The sequence below is a fragment of the Onychomys torridus genome, chromosome 9 (assembly GCF_903995425.1).
Source record: "Onychomys torridus chromosome 9, mOncTor1.1, whole genome shotgun sequence".
In the NCBI taxonomy this organism is placed as follows: Eukaryota; Metazoa; Chordata; class Mammalia; order Rodentia; family Cricetidae; genus Onychomys; species Onychomys torridus.
The window spans coordinates 18,258,351-18,279,904 of record NC_050451.1 but is presented as its reverse complement, the minus strand read 5'-3'; the positions used below and the strand labels follow the sequence as shown (position 1 = coordinate 18,279,904).

Here is a 21,554-nt window from a genome sequence, read left to right as displayed (position 1 = left end):
AACCTCTGAATCTTCCATTGTGTTTTATTTTAGTTTTGATTCATTACTTCTCTTTTATTACTGGATTTTAATTTACAAAGTGTGGGGTTTCATTATGGAAAATGTACTTCAGCAGACTTCACCATCCTTCTTACCCTAGTCTGTCTTTCCCTCCTCTCCCTTTTCTCTGGTCCTTATTTACTTGCATATTCTTCCTCCATATATGAAGGAAAATACACACCACTTGTTTTGTGGCATTAGCATATTCCCCATAACGTGATGGTCTCTAATTCCTCCCATTTTCCTGCAAACAACATAATTTCATTCTTCATAGCTAAACAAACCTCCATTGTAGTAAGTTTGAAGGCACATCCCCTGCAGCTGACTCCCAGTTGTCCGCCCTAGCCCCTGCCATCCACACAAGCCCCTCCACAGCCAGGTCCTCTGTGAGCACCACGTCTGTCTCCTCAACTCCCACTGACATTAACACGATCCATCTGGCAACCAACTAACTTATTAAAGTCGTCAGTGGCCCAATGATCATTCTTCTGACTTCTTACCAGATTCAACACCCAGTGGCACCTTCCTGTCACGAGCCCTTCCCAAAACTCTGTGCTTTAAAATCCTCAGGACCCCAGAACTTTGTGCCTCCTAGACTCTTGTGAGCACATACAAGTCATCCTTGCTCAACCTCCCTTACAAGCTCACTTGTTCTTTTCTCATACACTATATCCTGATTACACTTTCATCTCCCTCGACTCCTCCCAGTTCCTCCCCACCATTCTGGATCCACTCCCTTTCTATCTCTCATTAGAAAAGAACAGGCTTCTCAGAGATAACAACCAAATGTGACAAAATAAACTATAATTAGATAAAATAAAAACCATCAAGTAGAAGTTGGACAAGGCAAAGCAACCGAAGGGAAAGAGCCCAAGAGCAGGCACAAGAGTCAGAGACGCACTTGTTCTCACATTCAGGAGGCTCATAAACATACTAAACTGAAAGCTGTACTGTATGTGCAGAGGGCCTGGTACAGGCCCTGTGCTTCCTGCTTCAGTCTGTCAGTCCATACGACGGTTGCTCAGTCGATTCAGAGAGCCTTCTTCCCCTGGTGTCCTCCATCCACTCTGGCTCCTACACTCTTTCTGCCTCCTCTTCCACATGGTTCCTGAGCTCTGAGAGGGATTTGATGGAGATATCTGATTTAGAGATGTGTTCCCCCTGCCCTCTGCTCTCTTTCTCTGTATTGTCTGGCTGTGGGCTCTGTTTTGTTCCCATCTGCTGCAGGAGGGAGCTTCTCTGATGATGGCTGAATTAAGGCATTGATTTATGAATATAGCATGATATTATTAGGAGTATTTTATTGTTAGTTTTTTTTTTCCTTTAGACCAGTAGTGTTTGGTTTACCCTAGGTCTCTGAGCTCTGTAATCTCTGGTTCTTGGTCACACACACACAGTGCCAGGTGTGGGTTCCAGCTCATAAAGTAAGCCTTAAGTCAGATCAGACACTGCCCTAGCATACTTCGCAGGCACGACAGATCAAAGGTTTCATGGCTGAGTTGTGGTTTACATTTCTCTTTTGGTAGCCTGCAGAGCACCTTCCCATACAAAGACACTAGCACAAAGGGGTAAAGGTCCTGTGTAGGCACCAGCTTTCCCTCTCCATGATCATGAGTTGTGTGGGTGTTGTCTTTAGCAATGGGCCTTGCTGTCAGATTGTAGAGAGCAACCTATTGTCATGGCAACAGGCTGGGTGGTTTGGAGATTTCCATGAACCCCTTTGGCCAACAACTCAATTGGATGAAACCCAGTCCCAGTACTAGAAGCTTTGATTGGTGACAAAAGATGGACAATAGGTATTCTCTCTCCTTCATTATTTGGAGATGTCATAGGATTGCATTCAAATATTTTAAGAAGGTCCCATTGCACTAGGAGGTTTCCATACCCCTCAAATGCCCTCAATTCTAGCTGTCTCTCCCTGCATTCCCTCTTCAAGGCCATCTCCCCTTGGCTTTTCCACCGGATCCCCTCATTCCTGCCCCCAGCCCAGTCTACCCTAAAGTCTCTTCTATTTCTCCCTCCTAGTGAGATCCATGTGCCCCTCAGTCCCTTCCTCTATACCTATCCTCTCTGGGTCTATGGATTGCAGTTTGATTATCTTTTATTTAATGGCTAATATCCACATATAAGCAAATACAAACCATATTTATCTTTCTGGGTCTGGGTTACCTCACTCAAAATGATTTTTCTAGTTCTATCCATTTGCCTGAAAATTTCATGGTGTCATTTTTTTTCAACAGCTGAGTAGTACTCCATTGTGTAATTGTACCACATTTTCTTTATCCCTTCTTCTCTGAGTGACGTTTAGGCTGTTCCCAGTTTCTAGTTATTATGAATAGAGCAGAAATGAGCATGGATGAGCAAGTGTCCTTGGTAGTAGGATGAAGCATCCTTTGGATATATGCCCCAAAGTGGTATAACTAGCTCACTCTTTCTGACTCTTCCATCTTAGAGTGCCCTGTTGTGTGGCACACCTCTTCTTTTTCCATGTGCAATCCTTTAGCTAGTCCTCCTCACCACTGCCACTGTGGACACCGCCCACCATAGCGTCATCTGATATGAATGCAGAACACCTTCACCCTCTCCACACAACAGCCAGGATGACATTGAGGTTTTTTAAAGCTTATGTATGTGTGTATGCACATATATGTGTATGTGCATGTGACTTCAAATGTCCTTGGAGGGGCTAAATGCCCTGGAGCTGAAGTGGTGGTGATGGGAACCAACTCCAGTCCTCTGCAAGAGCAGTATGCACTCTTAACTAGTGAGCCATCCGTCCAGCCCCCGAGTGACCTGTGAAAGTTAGATCTGATCACTCCTGCTTCTTGCCCAAACATCTATAAGTATAAGATCCTGCCTGTGTCCCAAAGGCCCTGCCTGGCCTTGCTCCTATTTCCCTCCACAGCCTCAGCCCCTCTGATGCCCCAACCTCTCTCCTTCCACCTACACCAGCTTTCCATGACTTCACCTCTTTGTGGGCCAGACTGCCCATCCCCTAGAGCCTAGGCTTGAGATTTACCTTTTCCCTCTTTCTGCCCAGGCAGCACACACCTGCCCTTTGATCTCATCCTAAGCTCGGCTACTCTGGGACTCACACCCACTGCCCACTTCTAGCCAATTCCCACATCTTGGTATTTGCTTTATAGTTTACCATCACTGTAGTTTGACGTTGGCTTGCATAGTTATCTTGATGAGTGCCATCTTTCAGTAAGTGTAGACACTATATTATTTTTGTTTTACACTATGTGTCTAGTTCCTAGCACACAGGAGTTAATCAGTTGTTCTACAAAAATATTTCAGCTGCTGTGTTACTTTTCCTGGAGAGCATATGTATATCCATGCCAAGTAGAGAGGAGCAGAGAAAGACCAAAGAAATTATTTCATCTAACTCCAGTGTGGTGGACCAGTGATTTTACTAGAGTCCCTTACAGGACCATGGGTAAGGATTATCTACAAGGGCCTATGTGAGGAGATTCTTAAGATCAGAAGTGAGGATTACCTGCAGGAGAATGGGGAGGAGCTACCTACAGGATCGTGGGTGTCTTGAGGCTGTATCCGCAGAAAGTCCCACTCTCTCTGAAGGAAGACTCACAGAAGCTGCATCACCACAGCTGCCCCACAGACAGCCTCCCCTCTCCTAGCACTTTACTGCTTCCGTAAAGAGCCTCCAGCGGAGGCTTCCGGGTCCATAACCTTCTTGTTGTGTGAGTCTCTTGAGCCCTTTCTTCCTTCTCCTTCAGGAAGAAATGTTTCAATTCAGGGAAAACAACTATGCAAAATGCAGAGAGGAAGAGAAAATTGTGGGTAGATGGAGGGACAACTATGATACATTTGATCTAAGATAAATGTACTTCAGCTCAAGTACAAGACTTATTGATTGAATAAATATAATGCAGATTTTCCATTAACTAAGAACAAGAAAGTCTTAAGGATTTAACCACATGAACCAGTTAAAGTTCTTTATCCTGGGAAAATAAAAACAAAACCATCTCTCCTTTACACCCTACCCAGGGACTCTATTTCTGTGCGGACATTATAATGATAATAATAACAAGTATAGTGTGTGATTCCTAAGGACTACAAGTGCTTCTAAAATGCAGACTTCTGTCTGGGGTTCATGCGTGTTGTTAGGGAGGAAACCAAAGCAGTCCTTGCTCATGAAGGACTTGGCATTACTCTTCCACATGACTAGTATCATTAGCCAGCCCAAATAAGTCAGCTGTTGATCAAAGGAAAATGCAGGTGATGCCTGTGCTCACTCTGTTTGGACAAACAGGCATGCCAACTGTCCCTAGATAGAAATGACCTAGTGCATTCAGTCAGGTCCAAAGAACTGAGCCCTCTCCAGGGGTGAAAGGAAAGAAGGAGGGAGGATGGGAAGGAGGGAGGCAGACAGCCATAATCTTGACAGTTAGCAACCCAACCTACAGTGCTGTGCCCTTTTCCAAAGGCCTAGAAGGCTGGGACACACATGTTGCCTCTTAGGCACTGGTGTGCAATCCTCTTCAGCACCGGAAGGACTCATAACTATTTCAATGGTACTTCCCTAATTCAAAATCTATGCGGGTCCCTTGGAGGACAGTCTTCATGGGTAACAGTATATTATCAAGCACATCTTCATCCTTTTGAAGGTAAATTTAGAAAAGCCCAAATGTCATGAAGAGTCCAATCTAGTAAATCCACTTGATATTCAAACAGGGCTTAAGCCCAAAATGATCCAGTCTCCGATGTGGTAAGGAAAAGAAGTGGCCGTAAAAACATAAGGCGTTCCAGAAACGTGTGAAGAAATGGAAAATATGCACAGCTTCCTGAGATGGCAAGGCTTGCACATTCTTTTGTGTTTGTTTAAAAACCGAGGCTCTTTTCTTTAGAGATTTGAGCTGGCCATCCACTATGCCAGCTCAGGCTGGCAGGGTATGTTTGATTTGGCCAGTGTAGTGGTTTTATTTTAAAATCGAATTAGGATTTAAAAACCAGGAGATTCCAAATACAAATTTGGATTTCTGGTCTCCTCTGGAAAATCTGAAGACCCAGTAAAACTGCTTCCCAAGCCTGTGTGGTTCCTGGAACAGTTTCTGCTGCTCCGTGAAGGAGACAGTGAGGCCAGCCTCAGCCCTCCCTGCCACTACTGTCAACTCCGAAGTTGCATTCCAGGTTGCATGCCCTCCCTCCCCAGGTTGCTGGCTTTCTGTAACATGGGTTCTTTAGCTGCCTGTGCTGTCTGCCCCACAATGAAACACATCCACCCCATGAGTGTCTACTGAGTAGACAGATGTACAGCTTCTAACACGGGTGTTTACTTCAGGTGGGGGTGTTTACTTCAGGTGGGTGTCTAGCTTTTAGCGTGCTGGCTACTTCACGGGTGGATGTCTAGCTTCTGCCTCCCAAAGGCATTTACAACTTCTGGAGTCATACTCAGTAGGAAAGATGTCTAAGTGTTCATGTTTCCATATAATTCATGCAGCGTGTGCTCTCCCCCTCTCCCGCTGCCCCCCCACACACACACACATTTGATGCCATGGTCATGCTAGTGCGTTATTTCCACAGCAGTTTGGGAAAATACCCATTTTTCCTCAAGTTTTCCACTTTCGTATTCACGTCTTTTTACTGTATTCATCTTATTCATTTCAAATGTTACTAAAATAGATTAAAGATCTATAGTAAAAATGTCTCCTTCCAGCCATTGAACCCAATGAACTGCCCAGGTCCCCTCCCTGTTAGCAAACATGGTTTCTGGCCTGTCCGTTTGCAGACATTCCTGTGTAAAGTGTCTGTGTCCTTCCTTCTCTGTGTGTCTGGGGTCATATGCCACATGCACTGCCATGTCTTTAGTCTCAGATGACAAGATTTCCTAGAGGTTATAGAACTTCTCCAAATGTTTCCTCCTTTTCTTAATATTCATTTATATGCTATTCTGTTGGGTGAGTGGTTTATGGGTTACTTACCTAGTTACTGCTGACAAATGTTTAAATGTTACAAATTGCCTTTACTGGCACTCTCCCCCACGTGGAAGGTCACAAGAATTGAGATTATGGGTGGCTTGTGCATTCTGAGTCACAGTTAAAAGATCTTCACTGCTGGGCGGTGGTGGCGCACGCCTTTAATCCCCGCACTCAGGAGACAGAAGCAGGTGGATCTCTGTGAGTTCAAGGCCAGCCTGGTCTCCAAAGCAAGTTCCAGGAAAGGCGCAAAGCTACACAGAGAAACCCTGTCTCAAAAAACAAAAACAAAAAAAAAAACAAAAAAAAGATTTTCACTGTTCCCAGGCAAGGAAAGGAGCCTCTTCGGTTTCTTTTACGGCTTCTGTTTGCTGTGCTTCAATTGTCCCCACATTCACATTTAACCAATTATAGCAGACGAGCTGTGGATCCAACTGTAGGCTTGTTTTATTTTTCCTCCAGTAAACTATCCAGTTTACTGTGTGGCTCATCTCCATGAGCTGTGGAGCTTCTATCATACTATGACTCTCCTCATACATTAAATTCTCAGATAGGGTACCCATTTCATACAATGACACTGTGTCTGAATGTCCATCATGGGCCTTCCATCTGCCGTCTTCCCACAGTACCAGTAGGTGCTATTTTAATGGTGAGGGCATTGTGCCGTGTTTTAATAGCTGCTAAGCCAACTTCTTCCTCATTGCGCTTCCTTTTCAAGTGTCCACACATTCGATATTGTGTCAAGATAACCTTCAGATGGTCTCTTTTGCAATAGGCTACCAAGCCATCGTGACCAAGCTGTGGGCAATATCAAATGTCATTTTAATCCTCTCCCAAGGAAATCAATATATTTCACTCAGTGGACTTATTACTGTGAACAGTCAGTTTTCAATTCCATGGTCTGTAGAAAATGGTCTTCTTTCTCTGGAGAACCGTTCCTTTAATTTTTCCAGGAGTCTTTTGCTGATATTTTAGTTAAGTTCTTTATATTGGTACGTGATAAGCAATCTGGTAGTTTCTTTTGTGGTGTTTTTTTTTAGTATCAGAATTATAATTGAGGAAATGTGTTGTATTTTAAAAAATTTAAAAGGATTCTTTTGACCTATGAAATAATCACACATTGAAATCATCCAGATGTGGCATTTTCAGGAAGCAAGAAGAGTTCCCTGAAATTTTTTAAAATTTTTCCCTAGGATCATTGATTGGTATACTTAATGTCCCCTTTTCAATTTCATAGTAGAACTTCTTTTCTAAAAAATAAAATAAAATAAAGAAGAAGAAACCATTCCTTTCCTCCTCTGGTTCTCAGCACCGGTAGCTGCTCCCTCCCCGAGTCGAATCCTGCTCGTGTGTTGCTATTTCTCCTCCCTTCATTTAGTTCATCTGCTGGTTTGGTTTTGCTTTTTCTAAAAGACAACTTTGGGATATTACTTACCATTGCTCCTACAATGTTCCCCAAATCTGTCGGCTTTCCGGCTGTATCTTGGTAATTTTTTTCCATTGTATTTTACTATAGAATTCTTTTTCTCCAGCACGTCAGTCACTTACTTTTAAGTCGTGAAGACTGTGTGGCTCTTTGGCGGCCCCCTTGCTTGTGGTCCCGAGGGTGTCAAAGGCATCGGCCCTTGTTTCCTAGCTCACACCTGCCTCCTGGCATGTTTAGCAGTAAGACCTTCATTTACTCTTTGACAGAGTTCTTTAGGAGAGTATTCTCCTGCATTCAGAGAAATTTCCCGTTGTCTTTTGGTAGATGTTGGCTTGTCTTTCTTCCTGTAAAATTTCTGAGGCGTTTGTTCTGTGGGAGAATTTCTTGAGCTTAAGGATTTCTCATTCCAAATTTTACAAAATTTTGTGGTGTCATTTTTTTTAACAGCTTAGTAATACTCCATTGTGTATATGTACCATGTTTTTCTTTATCCAGTCTTCAGTGGAGGGACATCTAGGTTGTTTCCAGGTTCTGAATAAAGTCACTATGAACATACTTGAACAAGTGTCCTTGTGGTAGAATGGAGCATCCTTATATCACCTAACAATGGCCATGTTTTATAATTATTCTTTCTTTTCTGCATTCTATAATGCTCCCTTTCAAGTGTGAAGTTTTGTTTACAATGCTAGGATAATATTATTCAGATTATTCCGATATTACTTTATACCTACTTCATCTTTTAAGGACATAGCACTATTGGACCTTCATTTGTTTTTTCTTGAGTTCCTGTTGAATTCAATGCAATAACTTTCAATGCTGGTACTTGGTGTGCAACCATTCATGCTGCTTCTGTCTGTTTTGCATCTGATAAATAATTTTAAACTTGATTAAACATCGGCTCCCCGGCCACTAGTACTACTTTAGTTGATTTGAGAATATCTCCAAGTTGAAGACTTCTTAGGAGGCACAGGTTGCTGCTGGCAGGTGTCCCTGTGACTAAGCCAAGAGCACCTGCATATAACGCCTGGATGCTTCATCCATGTGCCATGTGCTTGGCCTTGTTACCCCTGCTTTCTGGAGATTGATTCTTTGAGTAATACATTTTGTAAGAAGGGGACAGTCCTGTCTTATTCCTGTGCCCATGATGTAGCACTAGGGTATGTCCTCACTCTCTGTGTAGGACAGTATATTGTATACATTTCTATTGCTGTGACAAAATACTGTGACCAAGAGCAATTTAAGAAAGAAAGAGTTTATTTTGGTCAGCAGGGATAGAGTCCATCAAGGTGGGTGAAACATGGCAACAGGCAGGCACAGTGGCAGAAGCAGGAAGCTGGCTGATAATATTTCCATCCACACATAGACAGCACAGTGAACTGGAAGTGAACCGGAAGTGGGACCAGGCTAGACATCCTTGAAGCCTGAGTTCTGTGATGTACTTCCTCCAGCAAAGCTCTCTCCCTCCTATGGATTCTGTAACCTGCCCACAGAAGCACCTATCGGGAAAATAAGTGTCCAAATGCTGGAGCCTATTGGGCACGTGTCTTATTTAAACCAAAGGGAGGGAGAGACAAACAGTGAAATAAAGTGCTCACTTGTTTTGCAGGTCAGGATAATTAGCACAGGCACTTGGGCTACATTTCTGCCCAAACATGTCACTCTTTATAGGGCAAACTGGTCTCCACATTCCTTCAGAGTTTGTCATTGCCTCACGCCAGGAGCCAGCTCATGATGAACAAGGAGCTCCTCTTGTAATGCACAGATTTTCTTATTTGCTTTATAATCTAAACCAAGAGGCGTAATAAGTAATCACATGCCAGAGACGGGAGTCGGTGGCCTTGTCCTGGGTTTTGTTTCTGGGTCAGAGAGCTCCTGTCCCAGAGTGGGCAAGATGAGTTTCCTGTGAGAAAGAAAGGACATGGCCTCCTTGGATTTGAAGAAATGTTGTCATGAGAAAACTCCTGAAGACCAAATGTTCATTTAAAATAGTAATTGTTTAAAAATATCTAGAAATAAGGAAAAGGGCAGAAAAATCAGCTCAAGTGTCAGTAGTTAACTAGTACAGATTTTGTTTTCTTTCCTCCTTTGTACTTTCTATGTGTGAAAACATTTGCAAAGTAAACAGATTTTATTTCATCAAAATAATTTTTAAAACTTGGGTATTAGTGCTGGGGACATAGCTTAGTGAGTAAAGCTACCCAAGAGAGAGAATTTGAGTTTGGGTGCCCGGAAGCTATCTGTGGCCTGACACAGTAGTGTTGGTCTGTATTGACACAGTGGCGTTTGTATGTAATCCTGGTGTTCCTGTGGAAAGATGGGAGGTGAAGACAGGAGAAGTCACAAAATCTAAATGATCAGCTACCTGACTGATGCAGAAAGGAACAAGAGGTCTTGTCTCACGGTGGGAGCTGTGAGGACCTGACACCTGAGGCGACCCGCTCACCTCCATATGGTAATGATGGGAGTCTGAAGCCACAGCACGTATATACACAGCACGTATATACACAGCACATATATACACAGCACGTATATACATAGACTTTTCTTTAAGTTGGACACTCAAGTTTTCATTCTTCTGTCCTCTGAGTTGAGGATGTATGTGTCCCATATGTGCTTAACTCTTGGTTGGAAATTATTCAAATTTCTTGAACTTAGCAGAGGCAGGCCTTGACTAAGTTAGAGGTGTTGCTTCTAGTAGGTTCTCTTGGAAGCCTTCATATGTTTTACAAGTGGGCTGCCAATATGGAACTGTCAGGCTCCAGAGAGGCAAGCAAAGTCACACTCGCTCATGCAAACAGAGACCTGGTACAGGGAATTGGTTGTTACATAGGTGTTGGAGCACCAGGCAAGTAAAATGGAACTTGGTGACAGGAAGCAGCTTGTTACTCTTGCAGTTGGGAAATGAGAAAGGGAGCCAGGCTTGCTGAACATCCAGGAACTCAGGAACAGCCCCGGAAGTGCTCAACAAGAGACCACCAGCTGCTTCTGGAACCTCTAAGAGGTACAGAGAGAATGGGAAGTCTAAAAGAAACAGAGGCTTCTACTGACCAGGGCCAGAGGACACAACAGACCTCCGAAAAAGACTGAGAAGGAACCCCTTCTCTCCTCTTACTCACCTCTTCTTGGCTGAATCCAGTGGAAAGCCCTTTGGCAAGGGACTCTGAGGAATGACTTTCCAAGTGCCAGCCCCAGAATTTCAGAGTATAGCAGGGTAGAACTGAGGCTTATCAACAACCAGTGAGAACATGGCAGTCCGCTTTGGGATAGGAAGTCAGTGATTTTGTGGCTGCTGCCACCTTTATCCCCTGTGCCATACCAAACCTCTCCTGTGAACAACTACTGATGCCCTAGATTTCCAAATATCTCTTAGCTTTTAAGAAGAGAACTTTCCTTCATTATGGATCTCTTCATCTTAGTCACCTTCAGTGCCATCGACGTGAGACTGATCCAATAGCATCTAAGGGGGTGGGACTCAGAGGCAGTTTGTTCTTCCATACTCCTACCCAGCTAGTTCACGGGCAAAGTTTATTCTCATGAACTTGACCCCAAAATAATAGGAACAATATTCTCAATCAAATGGAGCGGTGGTTATTTATAGAATGTCTAATTTTATGAATAATCATGTAACCTTTGCTGAACTCAGAAATGTCTCATCTCTAGCAAGAAATGTTTTCTTGTCTCCTAAGTAAGATGTGTCTCATTGGCACAAAGTTGGCTGTTTAGATTTTCAGACTCATCAGGGATAAACTTTTGAAGTGCTTTGTGTCAGCCTGACCAAATCTTGTATTCTGCTTATTAAATTTTCAGTAGCTTGCTCTTCTATTCTTGCTAGGAAATCCATGTTTAAAATCCATTGCATTGTTGTTACATTTTCATCTTCCTAGCTGTCGACATTAAAAGTTGTCCTTTAGGACTTCACTCAAAGCTGGTGAGATGGATCAGCAGGTAAGAGCGCTCGCTGGCAAGATTGATGACCTGAGTTCAATTCCTGGGGCCCACATGGTGGAAGGGAGGACTGGTTCATACAAGTCACCCTTTGACCTCCACATGGGTGCCATGGAATTTGCAAACATACACATACACATACAAATTTAAAAAAAAAAAAAACTTGCACTCAGAAAATACTGAAACTCTTCAGAACAGTATTTAAACAATAGGTCAGAAGTCATAATTCTGAAACCTGACAAAAAGTAAAATAAAAGTACAGAACTGTAAGAGGTGTGGAAAGTTAAGGGGGGCTGTCAGTCCAAATCAGTTACTATTGAGTTACATGTTGTTATCAACAAGTGGATATGAAGAATGAGGAAGGCTCTCTCTTCTCCATGAGGGACCTGGGCCAGAGACAGTCCAGCTTAGTAAGAGTCTGTCTCTGTGTTTCTGGTTCCACTTTAGATTTCATACCCTGTGGGATGCTCAAATTAAGAGTGAATTTTTAACAATTGTAATTTATGTGATAGAGTTCCTCTTTTGAAAGAGTATAGGCTAATGGACTTTAGGAAATTCTCAGAGTTGGATAGCCATCACAATAATCTCATTTTAGGACATTTTTGTCACTCCTAAAGGAACCTATATCTCCACTGGCAGTCACTCTTTCCCTAACCCATGCCCCACAGCCCCCTACCAACCAGCCACAGATAACCACACACCCACTCTCTGTCTCTGGAAGTATAATTGTAAAACTAGATGTTCTCTGCAATTCCTGGTAGCTAAAATCATGTGCATAAGTGTTGTCATCAAAATTTGTGATTTTTGAAAACATTCATTTCTTCCTGATGTGTCTGAGCCTCCCTTCTCCTATCCAGCATCTATCTCTCCCTTCAGATGTGGCCACACTACCTTTAACAATTATTTATTAGGTGCCTGCTGTATGCTACAGCCTGTGTTTGCTCTTGGGGTCACCAATGGACACAAAGCTGACTTTCTAATGGAGGATATGACATGATTACCAGAAGATGCTGAGTGCTTGGAAAGGAGAGACCAAGAACAGATGGAGGGGTTCAGGAACCCAGCACACAGGGAGGATGGTCACAATGAGGTCTAGTGCATCTGAGGGGGCTTCTCCAAGGAGTTTTGGAATGCAAAACTTACTGGAGGGAAGGACCTAAGCAGGTGTCTGACACAAGAGAAGTCTGAGCAGAGGCACAGATGACATGTTTGAGGAATAACAAGGATGCTGGAGAGGCTGAACTGGGGAGAGAACACAGTGGCACAGAGACAGATCCACATCCAATGTCACTTTGGTTTTGAGCAGAGAGGTTATGTGAGCTGAATTGTATTATAATAGCCCTATTCTGGTTGCCATGGTGAGGACAACAAGACCAGATTTGGGGACTGTGGTATCTCAGTGCCAAGCACTTCCAGAGCATGTGTAAAGGACTGGGTTCAATTCCCAGCACTGTGTGCTACAAGGACACCCATACACACTATATGGAAGGCAACCCTGAGGCAATAGTCTTCAGCTTTGGCTGTGTATCAGCATTGCTGGGCAGGCTTAGTTACAGAATGCTAATTGGTGGGGCTGCTGGCTGGGCACTGGGATTTTCAAAGCTGTCTGGAGACTGGGTGTGCCTGTGTGTGTGTGTGTGTGTGTGTGTGTGTGTGTGTGTGTGTGTTCAGTCTAAATTGGCCACTAGAGCTTTGGAGCATTAAATAGTCCTGTGGCTTTTACTTTGTAACTAGGAAAACAAAACTCCACAGTTGACCCCAGCTGCTCATTGGCCAGATGTGCCTGGAAGTGGCCTGAGACATGTCTGTAGCAGTAGCTGTAGCAGTAGCTGCAGGCCAGTGATGCAGGGCATCCATCGTAGCTGCCTTGAGGTTCATTCTGTCCTTTGGTTGGCTGCAAAGTAAGCCCATGGGTGGGAGTCTTCCTCCCACCTAAGAAAGGGCCTGTTGCTTTCATCAGCATGGAACAGAAGAGGAGGACTAGACCTCCAGCAAGCCCATGTACCAGTCATCCAACAGTTCTTAAGAACAGTTGTGACAGACCGGCGCTGGTGGTGCACGCTTTTAATCCCAGCAGTCAGGAGGCAGAGTCAGGCAGATCTCTGTGAGTTCGAGGCCAGCCTGGTCTACAGAGTAAGATCCAAAACTACACAAAGAAATGCTGTCTCAAAAAAACAAAACAAAACAAAAGACTAGTGTGACAGTGGCCAGGCATTATACAAAAAGCTGCTAATGAAAAAACTATAAATAATAAATAAATAAGTGAGGTTTAGACTGGTCTTATCCTGGCTAAATGGCTCACAGTAAGTGCCTGTATTTCCCATTGTGTTACTTTGAGGAGGCTTTCAATAAACGCAAGGGGGAGGGGCACCCTGGGCTGCATATCTGAGCTGTTGGCATTCCTAACTCAGAGAGAGATGAATAGAACATTATTGTGTTGCATCCACACAAGTAGAGTCCGCAGGGAGGAAAGCTTCTTGGAGCCGTGAGCTGAGCATGAGTCAGCAATCTGCGTCTATTGTTCAGGAAATAATAAGCCCACTGGAAGTGTGGAATGTAAACACCCAGCAGAAATGCCCTTGCCTCAGCAGGAAACAGACACTAGCTATGCGGCATCTTTTTTTGTTGTTGTTTTGTTTTGTTTTGTTTCCTGAACTGAAAGTAATGTAAAAAACTTGGAGAAGAAGATTAGGGGAAGCTGACTTGTAAATACGGAAAATAATGCTGCATTTTTGCTGCATTTGCAGTGAGCACATGACTTAGGCACAAACACGGGAGTGCACACACACAGACACACAGACACACAGACACACAGCTGCCTCTCAGAAAGCAAAGCTCCTCCAGCTTGAGTGAATAGGCATTTAGTTCCTTGAACTCCTACTGCACTGTAATCAGAGTACCTGACATCTGGGTTCTTTTTATGTCTTAGAACCTTTGTCACAGGCACATGTGGCACTGAGTGCCATGCACTGAGACATGGGGCTCTTGATGGCATTACCGTCCCCAGGTCACTTGTAACACAGGTGCTCCAGCAGGACCGCAGACTCAAACCAGCACTTAAGGAAATGCACCTTCTAAGTTTAACTTCAACATCATGGAAGAAAAAGAAACAGAACATTATGTCTCCGTGGACCTTCCAGAAGCTTCTTTACCTTCTAACCTACCTCCCAGCTCATCCCACCCCTGCTCCACCCAGCCCAGCTCCTCACATCCCAGCTCCACCCACCCCTGCTCCACCCACCCCAGCTCCACCCACCCCTGCTCCACCCACCCCAGCTCTGCACATCCCAGCTTCCTGAGTTAATCCTTAACCAACATTCTCAGGGTTAAAAATAATAACCTAATTCCCATTTAGTGCTCCAGTCTTTCCCATGATTTAACACAGTGGACTAACTCTTGTAATTTGAGCCTAATAATTGCTTTGGCACATAAACTGAAAATGATCCTGATAACAGGTTGTTGAAAGTCAAAACTCAGGCCACGCAAGCCTGTCAGTAGACTCACATGAGACCTTGTGGAGAAGGGTCAAATTTGCTAATAAAGTGAATGGCCAAATCACCAAACACCATCAAACATGGGCCCAGTGGAAGAAAGGGCAGGGACTGTAGATTTCAGACATTTTTTGACGTGGTTATGCTAGGGATTGAGCCCAGGGCCTTCTGCACACTACAGTTGCTCTTCCATGAGCCTCATACATACCTAGCTTTTGGTGGGGAGAGGGGGGTCTCACTATGTGGTGCAAGCCAGACTCGAACTCAGAGTGTTGGGATTACAGGCAGGAGTAGCCATGCTGTCTGAAGTCTGCCCACGAGGATGTGCGTGCAGTCCTGCCTCTGCTAACCGTCTCCATTGAAGAACAGCTGACAGTTGTTCTCACAGGACACATCCATTTTCATCCTCAGAGAGTACTCAGAGCAAGGCTGTTTTCCCCTCAAGGAGGTGCTGCTTTTACACCTGGGTTACAAACCCGGAGATGCTCCCTGTGGGTTCTAGCATGGCAGAGCCTGCATTCAGACCCATAGACGCCACACCCCTGGTACAGGAATGCATGCATATTTATTTGTTTGCTGGAGATTAGATAATTAACAAGCACTGCAGTCTGTTTTTCCAGAGCTGACCAGAGGCAGGGCAGGAGTGAGGCTGTGTGTAGCTATCTACTTCACCATCAAACACACTTGAGAAATCAATAATGAAGCACGTGCATCCGTGCAAGGCTTTGTTTTCTGTTCTTGTTTGTTGGTTTTCATGCATGTGTCTCAGTGAGTCACCTAACCACAATTACACTCTCAGGCATCTGGCAGGACTGCGTGGTACTTTCATTCTTCTGGAGTTATTTAATTCTCCTAACATGATGAATGTGCTCCCAGACCACCACCCTCTACCCTCCCCTGTTAATGAGCACACACGCACACACACACACACACACACACACACACACACACACACACACACACACACACGCACGCGCGCGCTTGGCAGGGAGAAGGTGCCCTGCCGACCACCAGATGGCAGTAGAGGAAGTTCGACATGCAGCGAGTGACAGGCCCTGCTCCTGCTGACTCAGTAGCCAGCCCCACTCCCTGCTTCCTGAGGAGCCTGGCTCTAGGTGTTTGGAAGTCTGAGAGGAGTATCCACCTGTAGTGAAAGGCCTCTGGGAGGACAGCGTACCATGAGCACTACGGGTGCTAAGTCTGTCCCTTCCAGACTGACCTGAGAAACTTAAACTATGTGGTCCCTGATTTCTCTCTCCCTTGTTGAGTGACTGAGGGTCCCAGGTTTCACTCTGTGTGAGGATGCATTTCATGTAGCAGGTGGCCTTAGAGTGACTGCCTGCTTGTCTGCTTGTTTCGAAGCCCTCTCTGACCCCGAGTTCCACTCCTGCCCATGTTGAGCTAGTTCTTAAAGCAGAGATAGGATTTCTATCAAACTGTACCCTAGCCCTCCACCATGAAAAAGGAAATGTGCCATGCATCGCTGTCACTTAGCCTACTGACTGGCAAAGTGGACCACCTTATGCCATCATATAAATGTGTCTCTTGTCTCTGCTAGCAATGGTGGATCCATGCTCTTTGCCACATGCCCTGGTGACATTACCTGTGAGGGAGCAGGAAAAGAAAGGGAGGATAAAGGAAGGGAAGGGAGCAGGATTTGACATAGACATGGGTTAGACTGGAAACTAGTGAGGGCTGGGGTTCTTGCTCAGTGGGAGAGCATTTGCATAGCATTTGGCACCATGCACACTCCAAATGAGCCCTAGAAAGAGATGCTTGGACACAGTGGCACATTCTTGTGATCTTAGCACACAGGAGGCAGGGGCAGGAAGACCACCACAAGTTGGAGGCCAGCCTAAGCTACATAAGGAGACTTTAACACCCTCACCTTGTGAACACAGTTAGCCACAGCAAATGAAGCTTCCTTATAGCCACAGACACTGTTGCATCATCTCCCTTATGGAAGGAAAAACACTGTCTGCTGAAAACTGAAAGCTTTGCCCTTCCATAGCCCCTTGCTCCCTGCAGGGCTGAACCTCCTGCCATTCCCAGCAGAGGAACCGTAACTGTCCTCTGTCTGAGTGTTGTCATTGAATGAAACCTGTGTGGCCTAAACAGTCCATCGCCATCAAGGCCGTTTGAATGTCTGACAAGTGTCTGCCTCTGCAGCAGAACCATTTCTCAGTTCAGTGGTACCCACTGAGGATACGGAATGAAGTGGAATTGCTCCCTCATGGTGACTGAGCTCTTGAGGCTTCAGAAGGACTTTTGTCTCTTTGCAAAGGAACCTTCAATGGATCCCAATGACAATCCTCAGTCAGTATCCAGGCATGGTGGTACACACTGAATACCAAGCATTCAGGAGGCCAAGGCAGGAGGATTCCAAATTGAACACTGACACTGAACTACAAAGCAAGACCCTGAATGAAAAAAAAAATCATATTGAGCCCGTGCTGGCCCAGAATATACTATGTAGCCCAGGCTGGCCTCAAACTCATTGAAATCCTCCTGTCTCAGCTTTATGACTGCTGGGATTCCAGGTGTGAACCATTATGCCGAGCTGAAAAAAAGTTTAAATATATGAGAAAGCAAACTCTTCCTGGACCCATAAGCAGTGGGACTGATAAAAAGTGACATTTATTGTATAGAAGTGACTCTTCTGGATGGTGCTGGTTCTCAGTCCTTCATCAACAGAGCTGCTCTGCCTTGCACTCAGTACCTGGTACTCCTCCCTGCTCCACCTCACAGAGGTCTGCACTGTGCCCATTCCTTTCAGGCATGCAAGTCAGCTAGCCTGATTTAACTCTGAGTTGTTTCCTCCTGTGGCCCCACAAACTGCTCAGCCCCAGACTCCTGCACAGCTCTGGAGAAGGCCCTCCCCTCAGGGTGTTATGGGCTAGGTAGAATTGAGGCCCTGGGAAGAGTGATACCTGACAAGTTGTCAGACTCATCCCTGGAGTCACGCTTAAAATCCTGGAGCCCAGAGCTGGGGAGATGGCTCAGATGGCTCAGTGGTTAAGCACTTGCTGCACAAGCCTAAGGACCTGAGTTCAGGTCCCCAGTACCCAAGTATATGCCACATGATCATGGTGTCCCTGCATGTAGTTCCAGCCTCAAACGGCAGAGACAGGCTCCCTAAACAGATTAGCAATACTAGCAATCTGAGTGAGCTCTGGGTTTGATTGGTAGACTCTGTCTCAATGAACAACATAGAAAAATAATCACAGATGATTCCCTATCAACTCTGACCTCCACAAATACACACATACCCACCACACACACACACACACACACACACACACACACACACACACACACATTGGGGAAAATAAATAAATCTAGAACTCACTGAAGGGCAATGGTAATAATACTACATGCTAGGTACTACTAAAGTACTACAGTAACAGTTTACCAACATACCATCAACAGTAGAGTGAAGGTAATACCATCTCCTGCTGTCAACATGGCACAGTGATGATGCAGTATAAACCTCATTCTCACTGAAGAAAAAGTACTGAGGAGCACCAGCCAGTGAGGTTAGCACTGAGGCTTATGACATTGACCTTTGGAATACTGATAAGATTGTTTTTTCCTGCTCCAAGTCACTTCTGCCTCACGGATTACATTTATTTCTGTAGTACATTTGCCCATTCAGTCAGAATTTTGAAGATATAGAGACTTTTAAGTTAATGGTGTTGTAAGAATACGACTGGAAACTTATGGCTACGGTACAGAGATTGGGAGGGAGAACCATCTATTTCACCACAGTGGTGTTATTGTTGTGTCTGAAGCCAGGAGCTGTCAGTCAGCTGACAATTGTGATTGAACCAGCTCATGTGAAAGAGGGTGTGTTTTCCAAAGGTCACCAAGGAAGAGTTGAGTGGCCAGGAGGGGATAGGAATGGGCCTGAGGAAGACTGAAACCAGGTATGAGGCTTGGGACTATCAGGCTAATCCTCTTCACCTGCTCTGGTCTCAAACAGTGGTAGTTTTACCTTCCTCTTGAGAGGAAATTATTTCTCTCTCTCTCTCTCTCTCTCTCTCTCTCTCTCTCTCTCTCTCTCTCTCCCTCCCTCCCTCCCTCCTTCCTTTCCTCTCTCCCAACTCTTTGTTCTCCCTTTCCTTTCTGTTTTTCCAAATGTCCAGAAGAGGCATCCAGAGAAGGCATCTTATCCCACTTCAGGCCTTGAACCAATGGCCAGAGGTGGGGCACTTTAGTTGCTCATCTGAGCTACAGCCCTCATTCCCCTCTGAATCCATAATCCTAATCGCCCTCTGAGCATTCCAGTTGTGTGATGGGAAAACATGACAGGTCCCAGGGCTGAGAGGGGCTTAACAGCAAAGCTATTAAAATCAATGGAGTCCATTGGACTTGAAGCACAAGCCATGCATGGTCCCACAGTCAACATCTCCAAGCCTGACTCATCTTAATTTAAGAAGCTGAGTATGTAAAAGGGGCTGGTCCTGAAAGCTGGTGGCTGGAGACCTTTGCAAAAGGTCAGCTGTAGGAATTCACTTCCTCGTAGCTACTTCCCATCTTTTCTCTCAGATGCCAGTTCAGGCGGCATGAATCATGCATGGTCATAGCAGTTTCACTTTACTATAGCCTTTGTTGAACCTATGTTTATGTATCCAATACTCTCCTTGATGAAGGAGATAGAAAAATGAGAATAGCAGGTTGTGCCATAAGAGATTACCGTTCATGGGAGAGGTGGCCATGCAAACCTATAATTTCTGCTAGGTGTGATAAGAACTATGATAAAGACAAGAAACATGGCCGCCACATTAGTGTACAGTCAGACTGAGTGGCTGTATGTAGAGCTATATTGAGAACATAATTCATGTGCTTCTTTGCCCATTAGCTTCCTCTTGTCCTACCACAAGACTATGGCTCCTCATTCAAGGGCGACCAAAGCTCAGTGTGCTGTATCTCACCTACAAATCCCCTTCCAAGCCTTAGCAGCAGCCTCATGACTGAGTGAAACCTGCACCCATTTTCTCATTTTGCAGTGAAGAAACAGGAATTCCAGTGTTTAGAAATTGCTTCTCTTAGCTGGGGCTGTCCTTGTGGATTCCAGGGAGTTTCCCTGTCACTAGGTTTCTCCTTGACCCCATAATGCCCCCTACCAAGATATCTGTTTCATTGTTCTCCCTCTCCATCCCTCCCTCAACTCAACCATCCTGATCCTTCATGTTCCTATCCCCTATTCCCTCCCTTCTATATTCTCCCCCCACCCCCAGTTCACCCAGGAGATATCATCTATTTGCCCTTCCCAAGGTGATCCATGCATCCCTCTTAGGGTCCTCCTTGTTACCTAGCTTCTCTGGAGCTGTGAGTTGTAGCCTGGCTATACTTTGCTTTATAATATCCACTTATGAGTGAGTACATACCGTGTTTGTCTTTCTGAGTCTGGGTTACCTCACTCAAGATATTTTCTAGTTCCATCCATTTGCCTCCAAATTTCATGATGTCATTATTTTTTGTCAATGAGTAATATTCCATTGTGTAAATTACTAAGGCTCCTAGCAATACTGGAGAGGGTACCTGAACTGGTCTTCTATACTCAGATTGGTGACTGCCCTAAGTGTCATCAGATAAACTTCATCCAGTAACTGATGAAAGCAGATGCAGAGATCCACAGCCAAGCCCTAGGCTGAGCTTTGGGAGTCCAGTTGAAGAGAAGGAGGAGGGGTTATATGAGCAAGTGTGGTGGGGGGGGGGGTCAAGATCATGATGGGGAAATCTACAGAAACAGCTGACCCGAGCTTGTGGGAGCTCACAGACTATAGACAGACAGCTAGCAAGCCTGCATGGGACTGATCTAGGCCCTCTGCATGTGGGTGATAGTTATGTAGTTTGGTCTGTTTGTGGGGCCCCAACCAGTAGGCTCAGAAACCATCCCTGGTGCATGAGCTGGCTTTTTGGAACCTATTCCTTATAGTGGAATGCCTCGCTTAGCCTTCATGCAGGGGGAGGAGCTTAGTCTCGCCTCAACTTGTTATGTCATGCTTTGTTGACTCCCATGTGAGGCCTTACCCTTTCTGAGGAGTGGACAGGGGTGGGAGAGGAGGTGAGGGGAGAAAATGGGAGGAGAAGGGGGAAGGGAAACTGTGATTAGTAAGTAAAATAAGTAACAAATTTTAATTTAAAAAAAAAAAAGAGAAAAAATACTTTTCAGGACCCCACAGCTATTACATAGCAGTGCTGACCCTTGAACCCATGTCTTAGGCTTCAGGACCATTCTAGATACACATGCTTCTATGGTCCTATACTGGTCACAGAACTGTAGGTGAATGTTTCTTTCCCAACCCCAGCTGCCAGTCCCAAATAACCAACACAGAGGCTTAATATTACTTGTAAATGATTGGCTGATAGCTCAGGCTTGTTACTTTCTAACTCTTACATTTAAATTAACCCATATTTCTTATGTATGCTGTGCCACATGGCTCATGGCTTGTTACCTCATTTTCTACACATCCTGCTTCTTTGGTGGTTGATTACATCTCCTCTGACTCCGCCCTTCTTTCCATCATTCTCCTAGTTTGGTTGTCCTGCCTATAATTCCTGCCTGGCTACTGCCAATCAGCATTTTATTAAACCAATTCAAGTGACAAATCTTTACAGTGTACAAGAGGGCTCCACAGCACAGACCCCCTTCCAGAAAAAAATCCCTAGCAATACACTGAAGGAGTCTGACCTGTGTATACCAGCTGC

The 21,554-nt window shown here is 44.8% G+C and overlaps 1 protein-coding gene across 3 annotated transcripts in view; it reads left to right on the top strand.

Moving 5' to 3' along the window:
- Positions 1–21,554, top strand: part of Thrb (thyroid hormone receptor beta) — a 358,018-nt gene that overhangs the window by 229,918 nt on the left and 106,546 nt on the right. The gene's annotated exons all lie outside the window — the stretch shown is intronic.